The 19393-nt window shown below is 41.2% G+C and overlaps 1 long non-coding RNA gene across 1 annotated transcript; it reads right to left on the reverse strand.

The window, feature by feature from the left end:
- Window positions 1-5463: 5463 nt before the first annotated feature.
- Window positions 5464-11098, reverse strand: LOC119895801. The gene is made up of 2 exons (XR_005443103.1): window positions 10903-11098; window positions 5464-5848 (listed from the first exon to the last, which is right to left on the reverse strand). It is a non-coding gene; the product is annotated as an uncharacterized LOC119895801 (long non-coding RNA).
- Between the last annotated feature and the right edge of the window lie 8295 nt (window positions 11099-19393).

A 19393-nucleotide genomic window follows, 5' to 3' on the forward strand; every position in this document is an offset into this window, starting at 1 on the left:
GCCAATATCGACCTTTTTTGAATGTCACAGCCTTTTATTTCCCCTTGTTTACAGTCTTTCTCTTCATTTGTCAATCAAAAAATGCTAAAATGGAATAAAAATAATCACAAAAATCTAAATCCTTATGTTATGTAAAGAGTCAGTGGTGTGTGGTAAATATATTTTTCCCCTATTGTGGTTTTCACACTCAGTAAATAAAATATCAAAACGAGAAACTCCAGCTCTGTTGCCCCACCATCCCTCCGCAGGGACTCCGTGGTGGAGTTCAGTTGTTACATGAAGTGAATTATGTATCGTCTCATTCCAAGCATGAGCTCATCAGGCAGCAAGTCAAAAAACGTGCTACTAGCCTTGGGAATTAACTGGAGGAAAGATTCAAATAGTCCGGACTTTATTATTCATGACGGGTGAAATTGTGCTTTGAAAATATTCAATACAAAATCACGCTACACAACGCGGGCCGAGTCAGTCACATACACAAACCTGGATGAAAGAAAGGGATGTCATGATGCTTCCTTTCATTTGTTTTTAATGTTGGTTGTCGGTCAATGTGCCAGGCGGCCCAGTGGAGGCTCAGACTGAGAAACAAATAGAAATCAGAAGCCAGTTGTGTGGGGAGTGCCTCAGGGTGTTATTCATTTCCTTTTAACTTTTCCATTTTATGTTTTTTTTCCCCTCCTCCCTGTCTCTCTGTGGTGGCGGTGTGCAGAGAACGACAGCCGCAAAATGGTGTTAGCTCCCAAATGAAATCTTCGGCACAAACACCACAGAGCAGGCTGCCCGCTGGCCGGCGCTGGATGCTTTGCCCTTGAGAAACAAATCCAAACAGGAAACTCTTTGTTAGCTCACTGGACAGCCTCCAATACAGCAACACTCACCTTTTTTTTCCTGAAAAAAATCTCTTTCCCTGTGAGTCCCTGTCTTTATCTCTCTGACAGGGACTCATCTGTTTTTAAATGGAAAGAAACAAAGAAAGTAGCAGAAACAAAAGTACTTCAGCTCTTGTCTGGTCTTGGTGCCGTTCAATATGTTGTTGATTCATTTTGGGAAATAACAACTGTGAGGCTTTTTTAATACTCATTACACAGCAAGTGATACTTTTTTTTTACCTTTTAGATCTTTTGAGACTCAAACATGGCCCATAGACTTGAAATGTGGCAGTAAAATGTTTTCCTGTTGATTGTAATAGTGACTGTGGTCACCTCAAATTCATGTCAGCTACAATGTATTCCAATGGTTGTTTTTTACAGCAGAAATAAAGACACATCTCAAACCACCACTGCAGCATAATCCTCTCCACTGTCTAGCACTATGTTCATCTATCTATTGAACCATTATCTGACACTTATCTGGGCCACAGTGGCTTTAGACTAAAGATTTCAGTATGTTTCAGACTATTTAGTTTGATGACGTCTTGTCTGACCGCATCTAAAGGAAAGTACTGAGTAAGCTCAGTACGCCACCCAGCTTCTGGTACGGGCCATGGTTATTTCCCGCCTCGACAATTGCAATGCCCTCCTAGCGGGTCTTACAGCTTGTGCGGTGAAACCCTTACAAATGGTTTCGAAAGCTGCAGCGCATTTGGTTTCTGATCTGCCCAAAAGGACTCATGTCACTCCTTTACTCAGTGACCTCCACTGGTTACCCGTGGCCTCCCGAATCAAATTCAAGTCATTAATGCTCCATACAGAGTGATTACTGGGTCTGCCTGAACTCCATAATACAAGCTTACGTTCCTTCTCTGTCACTGCGCTCCTCCAACGAACGCCGCCTGGCTCTGCCATCCCTACACACAAAGCAACCTCCGTCTCTGTTCTCATCTGTGACACCACGATGGTGTATTGATTACACTGTTTCGTTAAGTCTTACTTCTTTCCCTAGGTATTTACCCCATTGATGCCATACGTGCTATTAACTCTTACTATACTTAGCAAAAGATACTATAGAGATACTATAACTCCTGCTTTACAGGCAGCAACTCGCCCCCCATCCCAAACAGCCATTGTTTCATAAACATATGACAGCGCATGCTCATGTTTGTGATTTTCAGTTTGACATTCTGTTCAAGTCAGTAACTTCAAGTCCAGCCTTTCTACCGTGTTTTCCCCAGGCCTATTTTCCAGACTTAACTCACATGTAATTACTGAAAGAAGATAACATTGGGGAGCTGGATGGGCCTTGTAGGTATTAGTCAGCAGAACGGCAGACCTGGGTTTAAATCATCCAACCTTCCAGCTTTGTTCATGAACACAAAGCGCGGGTGCTATTGCTAACTTCCTTGAAGAGAGGAAGCAAGAGATAAGTATGCCATAATCATGATATGCACAAACTCTAATGAAACTCAGAGAGTAGAGACTACTGAGAGCAGATACATTTGAATAAAAATAATGAAGCTTTATTGATCACTATTGGGAAATGGAGTTGGTCCAGCAGCCGAAATAACAGGATTTAGGCATTGGACCCAGGTCGTCACATATGGATGCTTGGTCAAGACAACTTTGGGTCACTTTTTGAAGCACTGGGTACCCCTCTAGAGTCATTTCTGGATGTGCATGACTCCACGGTCAAGTTAACAACAATAAATATGCAATGCCCGGTTAGACTTTCATACTTGGTAGTGAGAACGGGTTGGTTGGAGCCAGGTGGTAAGTGAAATTTTGGGTGAAAATATTGTATTTGATCACGAGGATGAGATGGAAGTGATCCACGTTTTGTTTGTAATGTAAAACCTATTTCTGGGCCCATGCTCACAGGGTTCATACACTCTATTATAACATGATATTCAGATTTGAAAAGATTACTGACGAGTGACCATTTTCATGTCATCAATAATTTCCATGAAGGTTTTTATGACGCACTACAGAGTAAATGCCTTGTGGTATGAGTACTTCTGCATTTCATCTCCACTAGGTGTCCCTGTTGCATCACGTCTGAATCATCCTGCTCCAAACTGCATCACAGCGGCTTCAGCAGCAGCAGCAGCAGCTCAAAGCTAGAGCGTCACGTTTCACAGGACGCAGAGGACGGCTTCCCTTAACATGTCTGTAGACTCCTCCAACGGATGACATCCCGCATGAAACCACAGACCCAGAGAGAGAAACCAATTTGACACAACCCTGCTGGATATGTGCGCTGAATGTCTTTCAATTCATCAAGATGAATTTCAATATTTCAATTTGTCACGCATGCTGCAGCTCTCAGCAAAGAGCTGTGTAGTGCAGGGACGATGTGCAGCAGGCTGAGAAAGAAAGTACTATTAAAGACTGTTACAGTAAAATTGACTTTCTGTTATTCTGTGACTGTGTGTGTGCATTCCAATATTTCATTACAACTGTACAATAGTTAATCAAATGTCCAGGCACACAGCCCTGAATGACAAGCACCACTGCGTTTGCATTGATGCCAAAACTCTCCACACAAATCCATGTAAAGCTGAATCAAACTATGGTGCATTTTGCAGATTTATAAAGCCACAAAGTCAAAAATACAAACAAACAAGTTTGAAGCAGTTGTCCCGTCTCTCCTCCACTCAAGTGCTTCCCAGTGACCACATTTTAATTTTCTGGCTACAAAATTAGAACTTCACTTCAGAGACTTGTAGGCGATATTCTACATCCTTGTTTTTCTTTACTCTGTGGCACCATTTAGCTGGACAACAACGTTTTTTATGCACTAACAGCAACTGATAGTTGTTTGCTCGAAGGGTATGTTTTTGGTTGTACCCAAATAACAAACTGGGGTCTCGAAGAAAAAGGATAGAAATCTTAAAACATGTAGAAAAAAAAAAGCGAATTCAGGGTATGGTTAGAAAAAAAGTGCAGTTAAAAAAAGTATTTTCTCCTGCTTTGATCAAAATCTGTTGTTTTTTTTAAACGTCTCAAGAATAACCCCTGTAAACTAACTGATAGGAGTTTATTTAGCATAACATAATTGTTGCTTTTGCTTCTACATGCATAACTGCCTGAAGTTTGCTTCTTTTTACATGTTCGAAGCTAAACTGTTATATTTCCAGATTCATGTTGCCATCCTGTTGCTGTGACTTACTACCAATAAATGTGTCCATTTTGTACCAAATATTTGCAGTATTTGATGTGTTATTCAGAACTGTGTTTTGATCAGTGTGGGATCAACCTCTAAAAACATCATCAGGGTACAGTGAAGTGAAGTGTTTGCATCAACACTCGACAAAACACATTATTTTGTACAATGTAATTTATTCATTAGCAACAGTAAGTTGAAAGACAGAGGCAATGTCTCTCATTCACTACTCACTACACAGGGAATTCTATCTAGAGGACTACATAGTGTGACAGATGGCAAAATACTCTCACACTACTACTTCTTTACTTTTTAAAGAATGTGCATGTCAGATGGTAGTTGGCTCTTGGTTAGTGACCATATGTTGCACTCAATTTTACTTTTTCCAGTACATTTTGGAATAATTTAAGTCATGTGATTTTACATGGCAGAAGAAGAGAGAGGGATGATACTAAACCAAGGGATGTTGTGATTACATGATATGTGTGTTGTTACATGGTGGCAACCAGGACAGGACAGTATTACCTTATGGTACCTGATAAATAAAACTGTTACTTGAGGAAAACAAATAGACTATCAATATGAGTGGTGAATGATCATTTATTTACTTCTTCTGCAGACCTTTCCTTGCCTAACAACAAGCAACAAGCGATCTATTGATCGTCGTCACTAACAGACAAATGTCAAGTGTGAAGGGCCATAGCATAAAACACTTACTGAAATCCACTTTCATAGGAGTGACAGCAGGTATTTAAAGGCACAATATGGATCCAACAGTAAACAAAAGACCAGGTCGAATCAGATAAAACAATAGCTGAAACAAGTAGCCTTCTAGCTTTGAATATAACATTTGAACACTGTGTGGTTATGTTAAAAGGATGCACCCCCTCCAGCAAATCAGAGTTGAACATTCTTAGTGGTTTAACTTTACCTGAAATAACTCAGCTTTTTAAATGTAATCTATACTCTGTGAGCTTATTCCATCCATCCATCCATCGTCAACCACTTATCCTGCGTACAGGGTGGCCGGGGGGGCTGGAGCCAATCCCAGCTGACATTGGGCGAAAGGCGGGGAACACCCTGGACAGGTCGCCAATCCATCGCAGCGCCATCTGTGAGCTTATTCTGTCCTGAAATTCACTCTGTATTTACAGCGGCGTCAGTGTGGCGGCAGCAGAGCTCACATTTGTTTCTCTCTGCCGGGAAAGTCACCTGATGCCCGCCGATGCTGGATATCAGTGGCTCTCCGGTCATAAAACGGCCCATAAACACAGGAACAATCAAGGGAGGACCAGGCGTGTGTGTTCGCGTGTGCAGAGAATACACTGAATGTGTGTGTGCGTGCGTATGTGTGTGTATTTAGAGGCCAGGTGGAACATAATTTTCCATCTTCCTACCTGAAATTCACTAAAGCTAAACGTTAAGTCTGTGCTGAGCCAAACCTTCTTTATTAACAAGGAACATTGCACCTCTATCCAGTTAATGAAATATTGATTTGGAAATTGTATTGTAAGACGACGAAAGGCTTTTAAAGTGCTTAGTGCCTTTGCTCAGAGCCAACTTCATCAATTATTATTTTTTAATGGTGTTCTTTGAAAACCCTCCTAAAGCAGAGAGCAGTTTTCCCCAGGCTTGGCTTGCACTGTGTCCGTGATTAGCGTCATATTTCCGTACCGAGGGAACTCGGGGCCCCAAATGGCTGCATGTTTTTATTTTAATGAAAGATGTTGGCATCAAACTGAGTTTCATAATGATGACGACAGTGGGACATTGCTGATTTAATGATGTGTTTGTTCCTATTCCAGTCGAGCTGTTAAAAGAGGAATAAAAAAAAAGATTTAGTCACATTTCCAAATGTAGTTCACAATCAGCGACTCAGTATAATGGGATTGTGTGTCTCTGGTGTCCAAGCTGGGCCAATTTTGAGAACCTCGTGAATCAAAAATGACAAACATTTGAATGTGTCTGCACTGTAGTATCCATCTGTACAGTACAGATAAGAAACTAATCCAAACCAAATGGAAACCACTTGGTGCCTGAATTTGGTTATTTTGGTATCTGTGTTGAACAGCAGACTTTGGTGAACCTCAAGAATCATAACTGCGAGATAAAACTAACCATCACTGCAGTGAATAAAAAGCCAAAAATCTTTGCCCCAAAGCAAACACGTTCAGTCTGTGCTGAGCCAAACCTTTCTATTCCAGTATTATGATGGCTGTCGAAAACCACAGACAGATATCACACAACCTCGTCACATACAAACTATCTAACATGACAAGATATTTCTAAAACACATGCAAACATGTTATTTTATAATTTGGCTGAACTGATCCTGTAAATTAAAACAAATGTTTCTTTACTTCATGTAAAATTTACCTACGATATTTTACTGTGAAAGTCACCAAGTAGACCTCTAAGTAATGATGCTGTATCACACATAGACACTGCCACCAAGATACCTGGTGGATTAAAACAGCCTTGTGGCCTGTGTTGAAGAGACCCTCCCTCGTCTGCTCGATGTGCCTCTGTGACAATGCCTGCTTCTTGCAGCTACTCAGAATGATTGAAGTCTGTGCAAAGGCTTTACTAAATATGTCAAAACCTTTAACATTTACCATATGAAATAAAACTTCATCGACCATTGTAGTGGGAATTTGTCGTTGACTAGAACCAGCAGTATAGAACGCTGCAATATGAAGACAGAATATAACAGACAACAACATGATACAGTGGAATAACATCACGGAGACATGAATAACATCAAATATGTATTAACAACCAAACTATTCATGTGTGAACTGTGATGATCTAGAAAAGTAGCAGTTAAGTTGGTCATAATAAATGTGAGTAAAAAAAAAAGCAGTAGAGCGGTAGTTCAGAACAATCATACACGATATGGAGCAATGTTTTGAGCACATCTTTGATGCACATTCCTGCTGACCACAGAGAGCTAATGGTAATGCAGATGTGCACCCAAGCGATGCTATTCTTCCACTAATCGACAGCTGGTGGCGGCAGAGCAGCAAGTGAGTCATGTGTTGTTTTGTGCATCTATGCGTGAATATTGTGTGTGAATTTAGTGTCAGGTCGGCATCTCAACGACCAGCTAATGCAGCACATCTCCTACTAGTGCATCCTGTTCAGCAGACTTGTTCCTGCAGCATCCCCTTAGTCCAGCATGTCGTGAATACCTTACTGCCCCACCTTATTAGTTATTAGCAATAGGCCCAATCACTGAAATTTTAACATGACCAAAGCAGGTCCAAAGTGGCGACTGGGCAGCTATCCATTTATTGGCTGTGTTTTAGTGACTCTGGGCTGCAGTGTGTGGATTAGCAGGAGGTCATCATGGTTTATTACACACAGTCCATCAGAACCCTTTCCATTCAGCCAACATGTAACGCACGTCCAGACTAATCAGCACCACAGACAGAACCTCTCACACTTCACTAACCTCGACCATCACTACACACGATTGAAATGCACAACGCTATTCACACTCCAGAACACTTATTCCAGCCTTTGTTTTCACCCCATGCCCCTGCAGCCCTACACCATTTATTTACCGTTGCAATACAAGCTTTAACCAAATTTTCTTCACACAGAGCAATCCATTTCTTTGGAGTGACGCACAACATAATAAAGAATCAGCAGAATCAGAAACAGCAGCCAGCGACATGTTTACACATTCAATACATGTTGATGTGACAGTCTGCACCAGCGCTGGAAACTATGGTCAGCTGGTGCACAACATATTGTTGTGGTAAAATCTGGATCTATACGTCTTTCTTGCATCAGTTCAAAACAGTGAAAGCATGTTTTTAGCTTACATTTCATATTATGGAACTTTCTCGTCCGTGTTGAACTTTCCACATGAAATTGTCTATATGATATGATCAATGATGATTTCAAGCACCTGGCACTGCAGGATTTGCTTCTGCTGCACTGGTATTTGGTGCTCACTGTTGTTTTCTCATAGAGTGTTTGCTTCATCAGACTCTCTGAAAAGCTGAAACTTGTCTCTGAAGTTTAGTGTCCATAGTGTAATACACGTGTTTATATTACTTTACTGGAGAGTAACACACTCATCATTAAACAAGATAAAAGACTAATTATTTTGTTAGCATTCAAAGAATACAGCTACCATGATGATTATCCCGTGCTTCTGTGTCTAAGACTCATGGGATATGTTGTATTAATTGCTGGCTTAAGTAGCCTCAGCTGGGTGCTATAATTAATTATATTTAATAATTAATATTAATTTAAAAAAGGGGGATCTAGAAAGTGAACCTTGATGAAAGACACCAACAGGACCATGGCTGATCATCACAATCTCACTGCAATGCTTTGAAGAGGCCAAAGCTTTCAAAAGTGCAGATTAAACGAATGTAAACAAGAAGAAAAGAGATGCCAGCCCAAGCAAAGTGTTCATTTTCTTCTCCAATGATGAATTTCAGGAATAGACTGTTTATATTGATGAAACTTCAGATGCAGAACATGATGGTTTTTTGTCCTAATTACATTCAGGGATAGCCCATACTACAACAAACTTTTTTAATTTCAGAGTAATTAAAAAGTCCAGTTGATCTTGTAATAACGCCATCAGCTTCTTAATTACACAATGACTTACCCCTCTATGTGCAATAACAATCATGTAATGCAGCAGTGCAACACGTTATATTATTTGTAACATATACAAAACAAATATACAAGGGTCACATTAATAATAAGACATCATTTTGAATGTATACATATTCCCCATTGCATTCCCATACTTTATCAGGCTTAAAGAGGCGGTATTATGCTTTTTGGCTTTTCCCCTCTCCTTTATTGAGTTATATATCTTTTTTGTGCATGTAACAGGTTTGCAAAGTGAAAAAGCCCAAAGTCCAGCCCAAAGGGAGTTCCCATCTCCCACAGAAAGCTCTGCTCTGAACCGCTTGAAAACAGCTGGTTTGTAGTCCAGCCCTTCACTTCCTTTACTTGTGACGTCACAATGAAAACGCGCAATAAAGCTTGCCAAGCGGCTAGCGGGGTCAGGCACGCCCTCAAACCAAGCTAGTATGAGCGGAGGCCCTTTGACTCGCCTTTTTTTGGGTTTCCATTGTAGAAATGTTGTACCTGTAAATGTTGAAATGTTGTACCTGTAGCTGCTTCCAGGTACTTTTTTTCGTATCACCTCCATCGAGGCTCCAAGCGAGCTGAGGGATACTAAAATGTAACGTGAAAACACGACAGACTGCTGATTGGTCAGAGAGAATATTCACTATTCACTGCATCATCATTGCTGCACCAAACAGAGGCCAGCAAAAGAAAGTTTTATATTTTACAGTTTTTGTATGGAATTTCATCACTAAATCCACCTCTGAGAAGTTTTGAGGTGAGAAATCAGCTGTGTAGATTTCGACTGACAGTTTTACGAGAAGTATAACAAAAAAGGAACAAGGAAAGGAAAAGGAACAAAAATGTGCTTGAAAGTTTTCGGAGTTGAGGAGCTCCGCAAGTGGCTGCGGGGGAAGCCTGCTGTGACCCACGGGAGGAGCGTGTGAGGCCGGCCAGCCGCCCGCTCACAGAGCCCTCTGCTCCCGCCGTCACACAGACCGCTGCAGCAACAACGGCAGAGGAAAACACAGCTGGAAGGTTTTCATACCGCTTATCTGTCATTACATTCTGAGGAACGCTTTAACTTAAAAAAGAGAAAGCTGTGTGGGTCGCTGGTGCGTGTGTCGCATTAAACATTACGTCGAGGTAGTTGTGTGTGGCGTCCCTGTGATGACAAGCTATGTACTACCTCTGGGTACTGTCTGCAATGAAAAACGGAGCAGGACCAAGTAGAGTCGAGTCTATCGATTTGCGCTATGGTAGCGTTATTCGGCAAGGCAGCATAGATCGTCAGAACACCTGCAACAGTTCAACGTTTAGTCCTAAAAGACGATGCAACTCCGACTCTGTTTGGGCCTGGAAATTCACAATCACAACCTGTAAGTATGCTTTATTGGTTGTGAATTATATTTAAAATAACCAGCAATGTAACTTCAGACTGTTGAAGTGCGGAGTTGTTGTAATGCTAATGTTACACATGATGTGAAAGCTACTGAGCAAACGCTCAAATTGTTTGGCCACTTTTTATATACTATACTACCTGGGAACTGCGCATGTGCAACTCCCAACAAAGATTTTGTACAAGTAAGATGCATCACTCTGTAGCTCAAGAGCAGAGCGTACAACACACAGGGTGAAAAGAGGAGCTGCAGCAATGTGCAGTATGAGAAAAATATGGTGTTTTTTTGAAAATTAAACCACGTAAATCTGTTCTGGTACAACCCCTGAATAAGATTGTGAACCTGAAAATGAGCATAATACCACCTCTTTAAAAGTCTGATAGGTTTTGGCATAAATCATACGTTTTTTGTTTGATTTCCCTCCCTCAGTTCACTCAATTTGATATAAAAAGAGACTTCAAACTGACTTAAACGAGGTAATCAATTACATTAAGTTGTATTTATTTTATAAGTTATCCTATAGTGCAGTTGTGACCATCAAGACTGGTGGTAATTTTAAGAATGCTCCAACATCTGAGAGAGAACAGAAACCCTTGTAATGCAAGAAATTACCAAATTCACATGACCATTTTCACAATATCAGTGTTCGCTTCCTGTTTGTTAGCTGATGAATGCTGTCCTTTCAGCAGCTGTCTCTCTCTGAAATGTCAGTATAAGAAGCACAGGATTTGGGTAAATTTTCCCCTTCTGCTGCCATCGTGGGTGGTGAGGGAATTAATGAAAATGACTGCAAATTGTCCCCCAAACCCTCTAATTCCAACAACTTTCTCCAACTCTCCAGGCTGTGCGTGTGTGTGCTCACCTACGGGACCACCACCGATCCACTGGATGTGCACAAGGGCCCGATGCAAGACCAGATGTTGTTGTGTTGCTGCTGCAGAGTCACTCACATTTCCATTAATCATTACTCCGACACCTCTCCGCCTCTCCTCTTAAACAATTGAGCATATGGGCTGCCTTGTCTGCCACTGTGCCCACGACAAAAGCAGTGCCCAGCCTGCGGTTCATCAAGGTCCCACATGATGAAACAGCCTGAGCCACTGATCTCCCTCTAATTTAATGATAACTATCACCTGTTCTCCGAGTGCAGCACCACACTCTAGATGGTTTGTGAGTAATTGGCCTGTGCCTTTTGCTTGATTAATTTGATTGCTACATTTTTCACTGTCCCCTCTCTGGTGATTGCTCTGGCACTACAGGTGCTGGGTTTCATTAATTACGTCCTTAATTGGTTTGGAAATGTTGCATGCAAGTTTGTTTTGGGGGAAGGTTGTGGTTTGTTGCAAGCGGCAAAACATCTCAGTGTGTTTCTCCCACTTAAAAAGATAAATTAACCTCATCTGTTTAGCAGATTGTGGCGAAGATTCCAGGAGGCATCGAAACTCAAGGACAACAAGCTGCTGGTACTGAAACTAATAAGCATTATTGTCCACTCATACAGTATGTCCTCCATGAAGTATTATCTAAAGACTAAAGTATGACACATACAGTAAAGACCACATGACTGAAGATGTATTTGATGGTGATTGCAACTTATGATGACACATAATTCCCAATCACCCAACGAAGGTTAAAATGAAGGGCAACTGGCCTCAGGTGAAGATACCAACGATGGTCGTTCAGTCTTGGCCACATGTAGTCTCAACGACTGTAACGACTGTCGTCACAGCAACAAGGAACACTAACGAACCAGCGGTATCGATGACCCGGGCCAACGACCCCACTGAGGTTAAATAGCTGAGTTTCCCTGCCAGTCAGTCAGAACTGAAGAAGTCCTTTGGATAAGGGACGAAACGTCTTCCAGTAGCTTCAACCAAGTCCAGTTGCCCTTCTTCGTTGGATAACTATGACCTGGATGACTGAGAATCTTCATAGACAATTCCCAATCACCACTTTAGCATTTTTTCCAGAGGTCACAGAAATATGATGTACAACTTTGTTCAGGTTGATCATGTGACATCAAACAGGAACTGTGTTTTTGTGCAGACGCATATTTGTTTGCATATTTTGACTATGCCTTTGTGCATTTGATCGTCACATCACAACAGGTCCCAGACAGTAAAAAAGTGATCAGAGGGCCACCCATGTTCTTCCAGTTTAGTGTAGTTATAAGGTGCATTATGCATAGGCCTTGTGGCAGGACTGTGAAGGTCTGGGTTTCAAGAGCAGTTGCCGCTTTGCCCAGTTGGTAATCTGGATCACGACCTTATTTACATCAAGTATTACTTTTATGTATGTATGTATGTGAAGAAGAGGCTCTCCAAGGGTTTTCTTTCCTTTCACAGACATTTCAATTACAATTTCCATCTTGTCACACTTCTTGTTAAAACATTTAATCCCTCTATATATAAATATACAAACATGGTGAGTTCTCAGGTTGGGGTGAACAAGGTGCGATACCCTTGATGGGCTGCCACAATGTGCAAAATGAGGTCAATAAAGTTGAGAAGCTTACTAACACTTCACAACTTACTACCTCAGATACGTGTGACGGCTGTCTTGTGCATCATAGCAGTCCCTCGAGTGTCTCCCGAAGGGATGATGATGCTAAAGATGCTGCAACATCTGAGATCTGACAGCTGAAAAACCAACAGCACGTTTCTGATGCAAGAAAATATTTAATTTTAAACATCCAAGTCCAAGTCCATGTTTGCTTATTGGTTGTCTTCTGTTTTTTCAGCCTACATCTACTACATTTCATTTGTAGACTCACAAATCCCTGATATACAGTGTTTCCTTGAATCCATCACCAAGAAGTGGTTTCAGAACAGTCCTTGCTCAAGACTACATTCCCACCCAATGATCACATATCTCTGATACCAAATAAAGCAGACTCATTGGTACCAGTGATGAATTCCCTGCATTAAACATGCTTCACATCGTCACAGCAGCTTACTGAAATGAATCAGAACCAGTGACTAGATGAAAAAACTGACCAAACCATTGGTATTATCCTGTAGTTCCTTTAACTTGTCCTTTAAGCAGCAGTTAATGTGGATGTTTTTATACCTGTTGAAAATATACATACGTTGCATCATCTGTCATGCCAGCCCAACAACTGAGCACAAAGAGTAAACACAACCCTGTAGTGTACCAACAGAGTGGATTTGGGCATGTTATATCAAATAATTTGGAGACTCAAAAATCCCCTCTCTCTCTCTCTCTGAGAAAAAAAAAGGGGGGGGGGGCATGCAAAAAATAGAGCCATCGCCTGGGGTTTGGTAAGGGTCTGCAGAGACTCAATCAGACATGCATCGCTTAAGGACCGTGTACTCAAAGAGCTGTAGTGAACCCCTCTCACCGTAAAGGTGTCAATAGACACTTAGCAGGACAGCAAAGGAATTGTCCAATCCCTCTCCATCCATAGGGGGCTTCAGGACATCAAAGTACCGCCGTTCTGATCCCTTTTCCCATAGAATGGCTGAGCCATAAAACACCACTCCCTTCTCTTCTTTTAGGTGATGTGCAAATGTGATAAGCCAAGATTGTGAAAGGGGGACACGAACAACTCCTGCCTTGTTGTTTTTGTTGTCATTTGTTGTTGAAAAGAATCTAAACAAGTTAATTTTGCAGTGTTTAATTTTCAGCAAGGATCCCTGATTTTTTTAATTCATTCTACGTTGTAATCTCTGCTTTGTTCACAACACTTTCTGACACTTCCTTTAGAAATGATGATAAAGAAATGTCATCCTATACTCGATTAATTTTCCAGCTCAAATTTAAGGTTAAAAATGACTAAATTCCCCAGCTCCTGAGAAGATTGTTTTAGGATTAATCAGAGCTATCCTCATGTAACCCGAGCTCCCCCAAGTGGACAAAATAAGTATTACATGCCATCGTCTGAAATGCTAGCCTCAAAGTTGAACTACTGACAATTGTTTTCCTTTCATCAAGTGCTTAAACTAAGAACGGTATAACTGTTTGACAAGGTTTGATTGTGGGAAGATATTTGATTAAAATACGCGCAAATAGATTGAAAGTTAAGAAGACAGTCTCTCAGGCAAACCGAAGACAAGCCCTCCATCATGGGAACAAAGGACTGCCCCCTGGGAACCACGCCCCAACAAACAAAACAGCGACACAAGCTCTGTCGTTCTCTCTTGTCCTCTTTTTGTTGGCTCTCCAACTGCGCTCCGGCACGTGGCCAGCGTGCCCCTCTCTCCCGGCAACGCCCTAAGAACTTCGACCCAGCGCAGCAAGGGCTTGTTAGTTTTCAAGCCACACACGCAAAGTGCCGCGACCTCAGCTTTCCCTCGTTTAACAGCAACTTTACTTGCATTTTATTTTCTTTGGTTTTGTTTTGTTAAAAGTTATCAGTCCGTTAAGTTACACTAGTTTTAATTCAAGAACGACCAAGTTCTTTTTAAGCCTTATCCGTCGAGCTAACTTCCACTGATCCCTCCTCGGACTCCGGCCACGTAACCACCAGCAGTAACAAAGTACGACCAAACTTCTAACCCGAGCCAGGGTTGGCCCCCACTGCAAGTTTCTTCAATAAGCCAACAAAAGACGGACCTCCGGAGCAATTCCCTGGCAGAGAAAGCGGCCGGCCGACGGTTTTAAGCTGTCCTAACCGAGAACACACAGAATTTCGCCAGTGTGAGGCCATTTACCAGCAACCGGGCTGGGAGAAACACAAGCAGTAACACCAAAACCCTTTCTGTGATCAGTGATGTCCAATAGTGTGTTAATCCATTATCTTTAGTCCTTAAACTCCTAGACAAATTTAATCGAGTAATCTAACTACTTTCATGAGTTCTCTTCCGCCGTATGAGTCAAATGCTCCCCACAATAGAAACCCACATTCTCATTGTTCAGCCATTTTATTTCTTGGATGTATATTTTAACCGCATTCTTATATTCACCTTAATTAGTTCATAAATTTCACTGTAACCAAAGGAATTGTGTGTGTATTGCCTATCTCCAAGTCCCTGCTTGATATGAGACTGACTGATTGATTTAAGATGATTGAGCAATTATTAACTAACTGATCACTAGTGAATAATTGTATAATTATTAAAACCATACTCAGAGGTCCGGAGACTCTGGGGGAATTGGATCTCCGGTGGTGCCCAAGAAACTAGAGATTTATGAATGAATATTCTCTGAATATTAAAATTCATAATTTTGTATTAATTCCCATGAATTTATTAAAACATTGATGTCATGCTACAACCCTCAGCACAAATCAAAGTTTATATCCCTCTATTTTGATTGCATTAAATCTTTGGAGAGGGATTAAATGTTTTAACAAGAAGTGTGACAAGATGGGAATTGTAATTGAAATGTCTGTGAAAGGAAAGAAAACCCTCGAAGAGCCTCTTCTGCCTCGAAGTGATTGCTTCAAAGAGTTTGGAGTCAGTGATGATAAAATTATCAACAGCTGCCAGTGTCTTTCCATGATGGGATGTCCATTGTCCACTTTCATTGGGTATCAGTGGATGCTTTTTAGCTTTCAATCATGCTTGATGTAGCAGTGGCGAGGACAGAGGTGTGTCCTGTTCACCTCCCAGATTCAATCCCAGGTTGACAGTGGACACATGTCATGCTGCACTTACATGGCAATGTTGGTATTTTCTGCTTAACTGTGCTGCGGTTCGTTGGTAGGTCAGCAGGCAATAGTTCCCAACCTACGGGTGAGTTTTGTTTTTACACTGCTGTTTCTCAAATCTACTGTTTTTGAATTACTTTTCTGTTAACAATTCCACCCATAACACGTATTCAAATCTGATTTGGGTGAATCTCTCTGTGGTTACCGTTTTCGACTCAGACATTGTACAACATGCGAGTAGACAATGTTTCTTTATAAGGGGTCACACTTAAGTCAGAACAGTGCTTTAGCCCATCGCTCCCCAAAAGGAGAGGGTTTAACTGAGATGGATTTTTCATAATCCATGATGAGCTGATTACAGAACTAATTAAGGGTAGATTTTGTTTTTTTGGGGTTTTTTTTAAAGAAGAGGACATTTCACATGTGATATGTTGTGTTTTTTAATACATATGGAAACAGCAATTTCACAAAAAAATACAAACAGGTAGTTTTTATTTCACATTATGAAACATGAATTCCACACAAGAGTTTTTCATACGGGCATTTATTTTGTTCTCCATGGGTTGTAGCCTCTCTGTTATGGCACTGTACTGACTTGTATTGTGGGATGGTCAATCGGTTTGTCTTGTCAGTCTCAACTATTTTCTTCCCTGTTTCTGTAAAGCTCTTTGTAATGGCTGTTTTTATAAATACGTATCAGTATTTTACAACATACTGTAAACTGTATATTTACTATGTTCACTCGCATAAAAAGTCTTCACATCAGCTTCAGTATGAGGAGGACGCAAATGTGCCAAATCTAAACTTAGTCTTTTGAATACAATACTCACCACAGATTAGTATGTTATGCACAAAACCTGATTTGGATAAATGTCTCTTTCCATCTCTTCTCTGCTTTCACAGGGATCCACCAAATATATACCAAGATGCCTCCAATGAAACAGTTGATAGTGAGCTAAACATTTTTACAGCAAAAGAGGCAGTGACCACTTGAATTTGACCTGCCAGTGTTTGTCATCTGCTGTTGGTCTAATGACGCAGAAATCATCAGATGATGGTTACTCAGCCATGTTGTAGTACATTGAGTTAAACACAGTGATGGACATGATCCAGACTCTTGCAGCTGATCATAAAATGCACCAATGAGCGTGTAAAAGGACAGATGACTTTAGGAGGCTCAGATTGAGATTGATTTTTGTGACACTCTCACGGTGATCAACATGTAAGATATACAGCACTGACAGGGTCATAAACACAGAGCTTTGGCTATACTGGTTATGTGGCAGACTGTTTACTCTGTTAGGTGTTTTTTATATCAAAGCTTGAGAGTCATAAAGGTTTATATTTGGATTGATTGCCAGGCAGTATTTTGCTCTGTCATTATTCCAACAGGCATACGGAGCATCTCAATAAGGGAGTTTAACTCAACCAAAGCTCTGTACAGGTATACCTCCTTTCCTTCACTATCTCAGTATGTCCTTGTGATTCTCTCCCATCTGAGGTTTTTCATAAACCACTTCCTCTTTCAGTCTCGAGTCTATATTTTACCCAGTGTACAAGTGGCAATCAAAAAGCGCGACCAGATGTTATGTACAAAGTTTCACTCATTCGAGTTTAATATGCACCAAATCTGCAGACAGATACAATGCCTCCAATAAATCAAAGTTTACACTGGGTGACAGCAACCAAGAAAAAGAGACATGTTTTGGTGTTTTAAGTAACACAAACAAATCCGCTTACATTCATTGGGATGGCTACGAAGACGGTGGCACAAAATTCAATTATGGATTTCTCAGAACCGCAGCCAAGGAAACCAAAACTGTCTCCATAGCTGGATAACATGAAAATTGCTGTCACTACACTGCACCTACTTCACACAGGACCACACACTTAGATTGATCACCTCATGTTATGATGATGAATTTGATTCCCTGACTGTTTGTGCAGTTTTATTCACCATAAACAGCTAATGTAACTGGACAGATTGTGCTCGCTAGTGAACGTGTTTGTGTATGTGAGTGTGTTTGAAAGAGAAAGCTCCCACTCTCAGAAGAGTTACAAGAAGCTCCAACTTATTTCTGTTATTTTCCTTTCTCCCACTTTCCATCTTTCACTGTACACTCTTTAGAAAAGTTTTCAATGAATTTGAAAGATTTTCAGCTGGTGCAGTTGCATCTCTGCATCAATCTGTGCCACCCAGAGCAAATCTGTGTCTGTTTTGTCCACTCGTGTCTTTAAGAAGTTAGTACATTAATCAACTTCTAAAATTTAATCTGAACACATCCTCATTGAGCATCAGATTCTGCGCAGTTCAAGCTAGGACCATGTGTGGAAAACCCCAAGCCTGGCTCCATGCTCCCTTTCCTCACTCTAAATTGGATGGCCGTGGATTGATTCATCTAAGGCTCAACGAGAGCTCTGTGCTGCTGGAGAAACCTGTACTCCTCATCTGCAACACAGAAACAGAGGTATGCACATACACACTCAACCTGTGTGGCATCTCAACTCCTTAATCATGTAATGTGCTCTTTGTCTAGACACCTGGATCCTCTACAGGCTGATCTCGATAATGGATCTGTGGCTCTCCAACACTTGACCCTGAGTGTAAGTCTGTGTGTATGTGCAAATGGTCATTTGTCTGGCCCGGCCCGCACTGTCACCTCACCCATTCTCAGGAGGGGGGAGTGCAAGCAAATTGCTATCTCACACACAGTCAGGACACAGATGCAGCCATCATTAAAGTCCCACATTTAACTGATTTAACTGCAAGGTCATGAGTTAATCTGAAAACATATTGCATTGTATTGCAATTGCTGCCAGAAATCTCTCTCTCCCTCCCTCGCTCTTCTCCCACTTTCGTCTTAAGCAGCAGACTACAGGCGTTTCTCTTTAAGTTAAACCAGCCCGATTTTCCGCGATTCCCATCAGCCAATCATACAGTTGCTGTCAAACTTTTAATCTATTCTCCTGTCTGCTGCTGTGAGCTGCCATTTCAGTGTGGATCCTCCCATTCACCTCCAGCAACCAGGCCTGAGCTCACCAGAAGCCTGCTCCCCCTCACATTCATCTAGATCTCAGCCATTCTCTCATCCTGTCACCACCACCAGTGTTTATACTCCTTCAGGGGTTATCCTATCCCATTAATGCCAAAACACTTTTTGTCTGCACACTTGGCTAGTTGATGCCAGTATCAGAGGGATATTCCAGAAAGACATTGTGTTTGAAAACATGTTTGTGGGGTGGGATTATGGCAGGGTCAATTGATTCATACTGTATGACCTCTTGTACATAACTTTCAGAGAATCCACTCTACAGTTCCTACGTCTCTTATTTTCATCAGAAAAAGTAAACGGGTGCTGTCTCAGTGTTACCTGTATGTATGTTGACATAGAGAGGTATTTTGCAGTCATTATTAAATAACAAAACTTGCCTACTGTATTGGAACGGTAAATATAACCAACTAACTAGGGGACATGGGGCCTCTCAACTGGTCATGCTTATAATATTATATATAAAGTAAACTATGGCACCTTTACTGTAGCAGAACTATTTACAAGAGTGAGTGGAGAGTTGTGTAACTGTATCTCAATCCATGTGTGCATAATCACATTTGTGTGTATGTACAAAAACCTGTATTCAGATTTGCAAGTGGATCGAGATTTTGTTAAAGATGTACTGTTGACAAATCTGTAAATGCGTACAAATATATCAGTGGCTGAAGTATTTTGCTCCAAGAGCTGGA

The sequence above is a fragment of the Micropterus salmoides genome, unplaced genomic scaffold (assembly GCF_014851395.1).
Source record: "Micropterus salmoides isolate LMB-PRFRI ecotype aquatic unplaced genomic scaffold, ASM1485139v1 Ms_hic_scaffold_9, whole genome shotgun sequence".
Taxonomy (NCBI): Eukaryota; Metazoa; Chordata; class Actinopteri; order Centrarchiformes; family Centrarchidae; genus Micropterus; species Micropterus salmoides.